A 10,831-nucleotide genomic window follows, 5' to 3' on the forward strand; every position below is an offset into this window, starting at 1 on the left:
GCCTGGAGCTGCTCAATCTGGTGCCCCAGAGACTCCAAAGTGGAGCAAACCCCACAAGGGGAGGTGGCCATGCTCCTGGTCCCGTGTGCCTGGCAACGTGCCAGGCAGGCCCCTCATCCAAGAGCCAGAGGCTGCATCTGCGTGGAGCCTGGAACCATGAGTTCCGTCTGAGTGAATGCCTTTGAGGTGCCAGTGGGGTAGGCCGCCGATTCCGAAGGGACCCTCAAGGTGCAGCGTGTGCCCATTCACATTGTGCCACTGGTAGTCTGGCTACTGATGGGACTAGCTTCCCTAGGGATCACTGGCAGGGCCTCAGGCCCTCCTGCTCACCATCCCACACTAACTCCTGTGCTAACTCGTGTGCCAGGCCCAGAAGCATGCCTGTTTGCACGTCCTGTTCATGAGGCTCCAGTCATGTGGCTCCCTGGGGGGCTGGGCCAAGTAGGAGCCAGGGTGGGGTAAGACCCTCCTCGGCTCCTCTCAGCTGCCTCCCCACTGCTGAGCTATGCTAGTCCCCTCCCACCATGGGCCCCGCTTACCTCCGGCTATTCTGGGGGGTGGTGGGGTGCTCCGCAGCTGTTGGGGTTTGCTGGGGGGCTTCAGGGTGTGGGAGCACGACAGGCTTGCATCTGTGTCTTGCACCACTCCTGGAGCCAACTCTTGGCTCTTTGCATTTGGACTCTGATCACTTCTTGATCTCTTGGCCCCTAATTTCATTGGTTTTGGATTCTGCTTGCCCACTCCAACTCTGGTTTTAATATTATAGACCTCTATTCCAGTAATCCCAGTCCCGAGTTCGTCCACAATTCTGGCTGCCTATATCCTAGGACTGACACTGGATGAAGCATGCATAAAATAACTTGTTATTTTTTTTACTATATTGGAGGCATATAAATACTAACCACCTAGAGGCTACTAATTTCAAATGTGTCATAAACTCAAAGTGTTAGGTGATATCACAGATCTCACTCTGCATGTGGTACTATAACCATACTTGAATGAGGGGCAAAACTCACCAACTGAAACCCCTCAGTGCTGAAGTAGTAGGCTTCCTTTGCATCAATATGAGTTTCTTGGAGGCAAATGATGCTCATGTAGTGATAGTGGATGAAAAGGCAGGTAAGGCATCTTTCCTTAGCAGCTGGGCCTTCAACATTCAGTTGAAGGAGCCTAACTGTTAGGAACTTGGGAATTTTGGCCAAGAAATCAAAATATGCCACTCAACTGGCCAAAAAAAACTGGAACTGGGTGTGTTTTCTTCCAAATTCAACTGGTTTGAGGAATGTAACAGGAGAGTGCAGGATAGGGAGAGCAGAACCAATGCAGCTTGCAGAAGGCCTGGCTGCAAGGAGCTGGTATGAATAGCACAGTTAAATGGGCTGCAAGATTCAGCCTACAGACTGCAGGCAGCAGAATACTGGACTGCTGATTAGAGAGTTAGTAGCACCTGGGCCCATTTAATAGTGTCTAGGGTCAGCTGACCAGAAGGGGAAGGAGAATGGCTAGAGCTGGCTTGTCCAACATATGGCCCGCGAACCGCCATGCAGCCCGCCAAGCTGTTTTCTGCGGCCCAAGGTGCTGCGAGTACAAGCATTCCTTCCACAGAGAAACAAACTGTCCCTTGTGACAGGACTTGACCTTTGAGGCTGGCTGCAGTGCCCTCTACCAGCCCCACTTAGCTTGCTTCACTCTCTGGCCCCCAATTTCCTCCTACCTCTTACCTGCCACACCCTGATGTTATTGTTGTTACCTGGGGAAGCTGCTAGGGCTGTTTGAAGCTTCGGTTCCTGATTCCATTCAGTGGAGATATGGCCTGATTTGGTGGCTGAATCTCCAAGTCTAAATTGAATCAGGAGACCCTTTAATCTCTCTGAATTGAATCAGAACCCTCCAAATTGGTTCGGAAAGATTCAGTGATTCAGACATAGACATGGCTTTAAATGTTAAGGTACCAGGCAACTTTAAATACCGTAAGGTACCAGGCAACTTGTCAACACTGCAATGCTGGGGCAGATGGAGCATTCCACAAGAGCATGGGGGGGAGGGGGGGTCCCCAGTGTACTCAGCAGAAGGCCTTGAAGTGGACCAGAAGCACTTCTGATCCACTTCTGGGTCCTCTGGGGAGCACGCTGCCCCCCCCCCCTTCCTGGCTCGGTGACTGGTGCCTCCTAGGTCTGGGGTGGGCACCTGGGGTGCCCCTACAGCTGATTGCCGAACCAGGGGGCCACGCCCCCCCCACGTACTCCTTGGTGGACCTGGAAGTGGACCAGAAGTAGTTCTGGTCCACTTCTGGGTTTGCTGCCAAGCACACGTCCCGTCCTCCCCCCCCACCCCCACCCAAAGCCTGTGGGATGCTTCATCTGCCCCAGCATCGCAGCATTCATGAGCCATGCCTGGTACCTTGAGGTATGTAGAAAAAAACATTTAAAGCTGTGTCTATTTCCAAATCGCTATTTTCTGGATCAGTATCAAATCTTCAGATTCAGATTCAGCTGAATTAAATTGGGGACAGTGATCCAAATCAATTAATTGAATCCCTGTCCTCAATTTGGGCCAAATCTGAATCAAATATGGCCCATTTTGCACACTCCTAGAAGCTGCCACTCAAGGTCAGAGTAACTCTTTTGGTGCCATTCTTCTTAGCTCAGCCCCTGGGGGCTTCTCTGCCTCCCCAAATTCAGTCCTCAGGACTTTTCCCAAACTCTGCTGTTTTATGTATCTCTAGGGTATGCGATCCCTTTAACCCAGACCTCAGGGACTCTCTAAGGATCCACTTAAGCATGAGTACTTCCTAATCATGACTTAGGGGCCACAATCCTGGCTTCCAACTGTCCCCGTAGCCACACCCATACCTCGCGGGCGTTACCCAGCTTTCATGGCCCTGTCTTTAAAACAATTTACCAGCCCCTGGGCCCTTAGCTCTTGCAGAACTGTTTCCCTTCTCTCAGTACTCTGGTTTCTTAAACCTGGTAGGGCCACTGCTTCTCTATCACAGCCTACCCATTCTCTGACCTTCACAGGGCTTACAGTACCAAGTGCATTCCAGGCACCCCCTGTAGCCTCCAAACCACCCACATAGCCACAACCCAAAGCCTTTGGTCAGCAAAACCTAAAAGGAAATCAACTATGTAACACAAACTCCTTATCTTTGTAAGGCTCCCAGAACAGCTCATTCCTCTTCTGAGGATCTGAGCCAGCCTCAACCTCTAGCCCAGGGGTGTCCAACCTTTTTGAATGTGGGGCCGGATCACGGACTTTTTATCACCCAGTGGGCCGGTGAGCCATATTCAAAGACCTCACAGGAAGTAGTATCACATCAGGAAGTGATGTCACGTGACCTTTGACACCAAAGAAGATGCAGGAAGTGACAATGAAATGGGTCTGGAAATGTGGTTTAAAATCCAAAATAAAAAACAATATAAAAGCAACAATGAAATAATGCCAAACACTTGACTAAAATAAACACTTAGGTTACAGCAGCAAGCTATTTTGGCATTCTTCCCTTGTCGGCCTGGCAGCTTTGCAGGGAAAGGGGCCAAGCCTTGGGTGCTGCTTGGTCCCCCAGCCACATTTTGCAAACCCATCCTCCCAGACACACACTGCTTGGAAAGAAACAGGCTGGAATCAGGGGCTCAGCAGGCCATACCCAACCCCCTTCTGGCTGCCTTGGCCTGAGTTCCTTAGAGTTTTGCATCCTATTATTACTTTTTAAAGGTGAAGGTGGCTGAGACCTCTTGCCCGTAGCACACAAGGCATCTGAGATGAAAGGGTGCCTGTTCTGCTGCCCTGGTGGCTGTGGACACTGCCTTGGAGGAGGAGGTGCAAGATCAGGGATGCCCCTGGCTTCCCTGTATTGTTCTCTAGCCTCCTCCAGCTGAGCCCTCTCTAGTGCAACCTTGTATTAAGTTTTATTTTTTACTTTTTGGGCCCTTGTGTCCCCTTGGCAGGTAGAAAGTTATATATATATATATATAAAAATAAATAAATAAATAAATAAATAAATAGACCATCGATTCCTGAAACTCACCATTGCATAGAAGGGTTGCCATCCGTACATATTATTACCTAAAAAAAGTAAAAAGACCCACAAAAATAGATGATTAATAGCAGCTCATCTGGAAAAGATTTTCTGTTTTTGTTAGTTATTGCTGTCTTTGGTTTATCTTCCCTTGAAAGTAGAATGATAGCTCCTCTTCAGAGCAGGTGCTTAGGAATAATGTTCATGATATATATTCTTGGCTGGTTAGCTGATTCACTGTACAGTAGAGTTCTGTTTTGATAAAGTCTTAGAGAAGATATCATTAAGTCTTTGTTTCCTAATGATACTCCTCTGGAAGTTGTTGCTTTTAATACAAATGATTCAGTTCTTAAGGATGTGAATAAATGAATCAAGAGGATCCAACATGAATCATACTTTCTTTCTATACACATCTCATCTATCTGTACAGTTCCATTGACCTTTGACAGCTCTTTCCTTCCAACCCCTGGTGAGAACCATGCGTCATATCACTTGGAGTTTCAATGGCACAGAAATGTGGGCTGTCCTAGCTATTACAGGATTTTTATGTCTCTACGCATACACACCAGCACTTGGATTATCAATATAATGCTGTGACAACAATAGACAGATGTACCATCTGCAGCGAGGTCTCTGCAGAGCACGTGTTCCAGTTGATTTTCCTCTTTTCCTCTAAGTCCTTATATGAAAAGGAGAGCGAGAGAGAGAGTTACTGCTGTGATGTCCTTGCTTAACTTTCTACCTGCACCTTCTCCCAAACATTTTAGGGGTGAAAGGGAGAGAACTGCACCAAATTGTCCAACCAGGTTGCCAAAAGGAGGGAGAACAGATTCTCTGCTGGTTTCTCTAGTCTGTGATCCTATCTCCAGTCCCCTAACTGGTTTAGCTCTCTTTCCCCAACTCATTGTCACCCACCCATCCCCAGTTCCCTATCCTCTATATTCTCTACCTCCATTCTTCTGCCAGCCACTATTGTTTATTCACCTATTCTCCTGTGTTGGCTGCTCATCCTTTATGTGGGCTGGGTGTGATGCTCATAAACTCTTTCCTCCTTCGCACTAAATTTCTTTTAAAATGGAACACTCAGTTCAAACCAGTCTCAGAGCAGTAGCAGGGAACTTGCTGCTTTATTTAACTGCATCCACAAAAAAAAAGAGGGAAAACTCCCACTGAATACATTAGAAATAAGAAAGAACTGTGCACAAAATCTAGCCCATAAGTCTTTGGGGAACCTGTTATGGTAACTTTGATATAGTCTTCCTTCCCTGATACTGAACAGAGGGAGAAAAGAAGCCTCCATGCTGCAGGGAAGGAAGCTAGCCTGCTCCACTCAGTAGTGCAATGAATGGGGGTGGGGCGGGTTCTGAGGCACTAGCCCCTGGCAGTGGGTGTGCAAAAATAGCAGCAGCTGCATTGCCAGGCTGGCCACTGCCACACCCCCAACAGTACAGCCACTTAATGCTGTCTTATGTGTTGCTGCCACTGCAGGCATTCAAGAATCCAATTACACCTCTGTCCCTTCTTCCTGCCCACTGACTGGAATCTTTATTGGGTAAGGAGGAGGAGAAGAGCAAGCAGGGCTGTGGCAGTCAGATGGGAACTTGCTGCTCATGCAGCTTTGTCCTTGTACTGTTCCCCATGCAAACCCAGCCAGATCCTGAGCAGTGGAACATCTGTTGCCACTTGGCTCATCACAGCGATCTTATGCTTGGACTGTGGCAGAGTTGCACTCTAACCTGCTACCCCATGAAAGTAGACAGAACAGTGCTCCCCAGCTCAGAGGTGTTTCTCTACATTCCCTATCACTTTGACTGCTACAGACATAATTTCCAGTGCCATCCATAATGATATCCTGTCTCATCCTTCTCCTAGTCCCTAGGTTTTAATGTGGGAGCTCAACAGGTAGAACAGTACTCCTGCTGGGCCTCTGCATTTAGATACAGAGGAAATCATGAAGACTTATAAGGATGATAGGCAGTAGCGAAGGGTAAGAAGGGAAAGGTGGTCAGGTGCTTCTGGGGCTTGAGGGGCCTGATCCTGCATTAGAATTCCTGGGTTGCTCAGGATCAGGCCCCTCAAGCTCCAGAGCATCTTCCCAGGGCAGCTGGAAAATGTGCGCAGCTCCAGGCTGTCCATGCTCTTGCACCATAAAGCAAATAGACATCCACCCCTAAATAGTGGCACAAATTGATGCCACTTTTGTTGTGGCCACAGATTTTGCACATTTGTGTTGTAATGAGGGGCATGGCAACAAATATCAAGCAAGGGATTTTCATGGCCTTTGTGCTGCCATAAAAATGCTTGTGGCATCACAAAGGCAACGTCTGTTTTCACCCTGAGTGGAAATTGTTCAAGTCTTAGAACAGCTTTTGAGCTAGCAGATGTACATTTTAACAGTGCTGTGAACTTTCCATGGTTCATCACTCTCGGATTTAGTGAAACAAAGTTAAAATAGAATGACTGGGAAAATTTCATTGGCAAATTTTGAAGAAAAATGTTATTGCAGCAGAGGGTGTCTGAAACAAACACCTGTGCTAATGGTCTTTATACCATTGCATTATAAAAATCTCGCAGTATGCATTAGTAGGACTGCTACTATAATTTTCCACAGCTGGAGTAGAGATGTCTGAGGGGGCCAGTTCTCTTCTGAGTCTGATGTGAAGAGCTCCCATTACAAACACTGATAAACCGAAGAAAAACCATCAGTCCCAAGGACCCTATGGAAGTATGAACCTTACTGTGGAACCTGAAAGTAGTAGAGAGAATTATTTAAATCGCTTCCAAAGTATTTAGTTGCTTTTACTTGCCCAATACATCTCTGCTTTTTAATAATGCACATTCTAAGTTTCAAATGCAGCTGGTTTTACAAGAGCACAGAAATAGAGATATACTTGTGCCATATGATGATTTTAAGCAAACAAATTAGCATGGAGAACTAGCTTAGAAAAATGAGGGCTGATGTGGTCTGGGCATGTGATATATACGTAAGAATAGGGTACCATGGAGGGCTGACAATGAGGCCCAGAGCAAGACCACAGAAATAATTGGCAGACAATATGAGGGAAGTCATTGTTACAAGAAATGATTCCTGGGAGGAAATTAGAGAAGACAGACAGTGGAAAGCCAGGAAGAGTTAGGCTGAGTTAGTGTATTGCCAGATCCAGGGAAAGGCTGGAATCAGTGACTGATAATAAGGTAGGGCAGTGATTCTTAGCTAGGTTGCCATAGGATCTTTTGAAGGGTGTTATGAGGTTTGAGAAGATAAGCAATTGTGAAGAAATAAACTCAGGTTCTCCCTGCCTGGCTGCTCCTGGGCCCTTTACAAGGAGATAATGCTGCAATACCAAACTTGTTTTTGAAATGGGGTACCGTTCAGTTCACAAAAGTTATAGAGGGGTGTCTTGAGTCTAAACAGGTTGAGACCCACTGATGTAGGGTATTAGCTAATTTTAACCTGGGTATACCACACTGCCATTTTATTCATTCCCAGTCATGAGCAGGTGAAAAATTGATGACTCCCAAAGGCTGTGTGTTACAGTGAATAGGGCACTGGACTAGGATTTGGGAGGTGGACACTCTTCCTGTACCTGCCGCTGACTTCCTGAGGGAGCTTGAAGGAGTCACTTCACTTCATCTTCTGTGCATCTGTTGCCCCTAATGGAAAAGGGGAATAATGATGCTGATTATCTTTGACATCTGGACATCAAAATGATATAATAAGAACCAGTCATTTTCAAGGTGATTGGTAGTTTTTAAACCAGGAAAATTATTAATCCTGAAGTTCTTCCCCTTCACATCTAATGTAATGCTTTCCTCTCTAAACTGCCTATTCCATATTCTCTTTGCACATCGAGCACTCACTGATGTCATTGTAAGCTTGGTGAATGGAACAAGTACAACAGATAAGGATCCATGCTGTGGGTACATGATGCACATTTCTGTACAGAAAGAGAAACATTTATGTGGAGCCATGAATTAATAATAAGGCAAGTGCCACAGGAGGTATGCAGTATCAAGAGTAAAGGAAGTCAACAGTATAAGATGTATGCTAACATGTTGGAGCTATTACTTAAAAATATACAGTCTCTCTGGTTTTCAGAGCCAATAGCCTGTGCCTATTAGTTTTCAAAACTTGTCTATTAGGTATGTAGTCTTTTTGGGTACCAGAAATATGGATCAATAGGTTATCTGAAAAAGAAAGCTTGCTTCTAGGCGTTTCTATGGTGACACCCATGCTTATTCATGATCACTGTAGTCATGGGAAGGTGAAGTGACAGATTCATCAAATAAAGAGTACTGTAAATTATCATTGAGTAAGTGTAGAAGGATAGGGAATACTGAGGCAACATTATCCATTACTCCATTGTATTCTCCTTTGTCCTTCACTTCAGCTTAACTCCTTGCTAAAAATAGACAGATGTTCTGCTTTTTCAGGGCTTCTTTGTTTTAAGTTCTGTGCAACAATTTCTACTTAAAATCCTGATATAAGAAAGCTCCCAATTAACTTCAGAGGCAGAATGCCATATATATCAGTAATTTCTTAGTAAACAAATATTGCATGCACATAAAACATTGCAAATAACATAAAATATAGCAAATAGTATTTGAAATACCATGAAGGATGTTTAAACAAAAGCTGTTAGACAGTAATTCTACAAGTGTTTCTCATGCAGACCTCCCCCATTTGTTGCTCTTACATATTTAAATTTAAAAGCATGGTTTCAATATAATCTATATATTTTCATATTGCCTTCTGATGATCTTTGACAGGCAATTTATCCATCGCTATAGAGAGTGATTTTAATATGCAAGGTGTCAGCTGGACTTCTCAAAGATTGTGAAACACATGAGCATCTCAATTTGTTCAGAGCACTTGAAATCTCACCAGCAAGCAAGGAGTCTAGAGTCCTCATACCTAGCATCAATCCATTCATTTAATTAATTATTTACAGACCCTCAGTTCCTCATGGAACTGCATAGAAATCTATAGCCTATAACCAGAAGGGTATTGGGCTTAGTATATAAAATATAGCAGATCTCCATACAGTTGTAATTCAACAGAACGCCATCTTTCCATGTAACCCCCACTAAGTATGGTAAGAATTCACGATACTTCATCTCGCTCAACTCCATCCTTATTTCAACTGCAACAGCATCTCACTTCAAAGCAGATAAACTCAGGTCCTCAAAAGTAAAATATTGTTGAATTCCTAGCTGCCAGGCACTTCACCATTTAGTGAAGTCCTCAGCCCCTAGTTAAACAATCAAGCTCCCCATACAGTTCAAGAAAGTAGGGATCGTTGGTGCTGTGGGTAACATTTATGCTTTCCAGGTATGAAATACAGATGAAAAAGATGGGGAAAGAGACTGGCCAGTGCTGACAGGTGCCTAATACTATAGCCAGGCAAGTGATTCCCTCTGTTCAGGATCCTGAGCTGGAAACTCTGAATTAGGGCATCTAAGCCACGTCTACAAAATAGAGAGGGTCCTGCCCGAAAATACCCAGTAGTCACTGGGTGGTGATTACTGGATGGGGGAGATGGAAGAAGGGCCTTGATTAAATTCCTAATCTGTCAGATTTAGATCAGGGAATTGAATCCATATTGGAGTGTGGGAGGGGGAGGAAGGGGGGGTTGCTTGTCTAGTAAATTAGAACAGCATTTTTCTGTATCCAAAGCAGTACATGTATATGGTCTTATACCTTGCATCCTCACAAACAGCTACCGAGCATGTCTAATTGTTTAACCTACTTGGGAAATGTCTGGGCTCTTCCAGTTTTTTGGTTTTGTCACGGCAGGGTCCTACAGGAGGGCCGTGATCTCCTCAAGGCCCCCTACCCGTGCCAAGCTGGCCCAAGGGCACCCTCAAATTCTCGCCCACCACATCTTTGATGACACTATATATTAGGGAGGCTGCCTTTTATGCCCTCTTGATCACTTCTCGCTGGTTACTTGGACCCCGTGGTTTCCCAAACCCCTCATGGGTCCCGCTCTACAATGGGTGCTTCAGGGGCACCCTAGCCTTAGGGGCTATGCGTGGCTCCAACCATCCCTTTACCATGCCCCAGGCCTCGCAGCTGGAATAGATGTTGTTCGGTCTGGGTCTACACCCTCTCTCTGGCGCTCGGGCTCTCCATGGCCCTGTCTCTCTCTGCGTCTTCTCTCTGGCATTTCTCCACAATGCTGCTCCCTCTCCTGGGGCTCTTCACTGCCCTTTTTCTCAAGGGTCTCCTCACAATAAAGCCGCCCTCTCTCCGGGGCCTTCTCAAGCGCTGCCCCCTTCTCTGGGGCTCACCACACCCGCACTGGGGCTTCTCAGCAATGCCCCCTTTCTCTGGGGCTTCTCAACTGCCCCTCTCTGGGGCTGGGGTCTGTGCATCCCAAATGCTGCGCCCCTGCTGGTGCTGGGGTTCCCACACTGCTGTGGGTCCCCTATGAGGCCTTTCTCCAACCCCTAATAGCCTCACCCAAACCACCAGTCACAAATAGCAACACAAATACAAGCCCCTAGGCTATAACATAAACATAAGCCACCCGGCTAGAACTACTCTCAAGCCTACCAGAGGTTCTTCATCCTGCAGCAGTCTCAGACGTTGCTCCTGCCTCAGGCTTCTCCTCTCTTCCATGACCAAGAGCTCCTTCTTCTCTGGCTGCTGGTAGAGAACTGCCACTGGCCTCAGCTCCTAAGGTTTATAAGGGAGCCAGGCACTGCCCATTTCAATCAGCTGACCACTGGCAGGTGTGATCTCTCGCTAGCTCCAGTTGCCCTGGCAACCAACAGCTGGGCTCCTGATTCACTGCTAGGGCTCTTTCC

General features: G+C 46.3%; 1 long non-coding RNA gene across 1 annotated transcript; it reads right to left on the minus strand.

The window, feature by feature from the left end:
* Positions 1–4,116: 4,116 nt before the first annotated feature.
* Positions 4,117–10,668, minus strand: LOC102384938. Its single transcript, XR_323633.3, has 4 exons — positions 10,578–10,668; positions 7,606–7,672; positions 5,003–5,153; positions 4,117–4,697 (listed from the first exon to the last, which is right to left on the minus strand). It is a non-coding gene; the product is annotated as an uncharacterized LOC102384938 (long non-coding RNA).
* Between the last annotated feature and the right edge of the window lie 163 nt (positions 10,669–10,831).

Source organism: Alligator sinensis, unplaced genomic scaffold (genome assembly GCF_000455745.1).
Source record: "Alligator sinensis unplaced genomic scaffold, ASM45574v1 scaffold20_2, whole genome shotgun sequence".
Lineage (NCBI taxonomy): Eukaryota > Metazoa > Chordata > Crocodylia > Alligatoridae > Alligator > Alligator sinensis.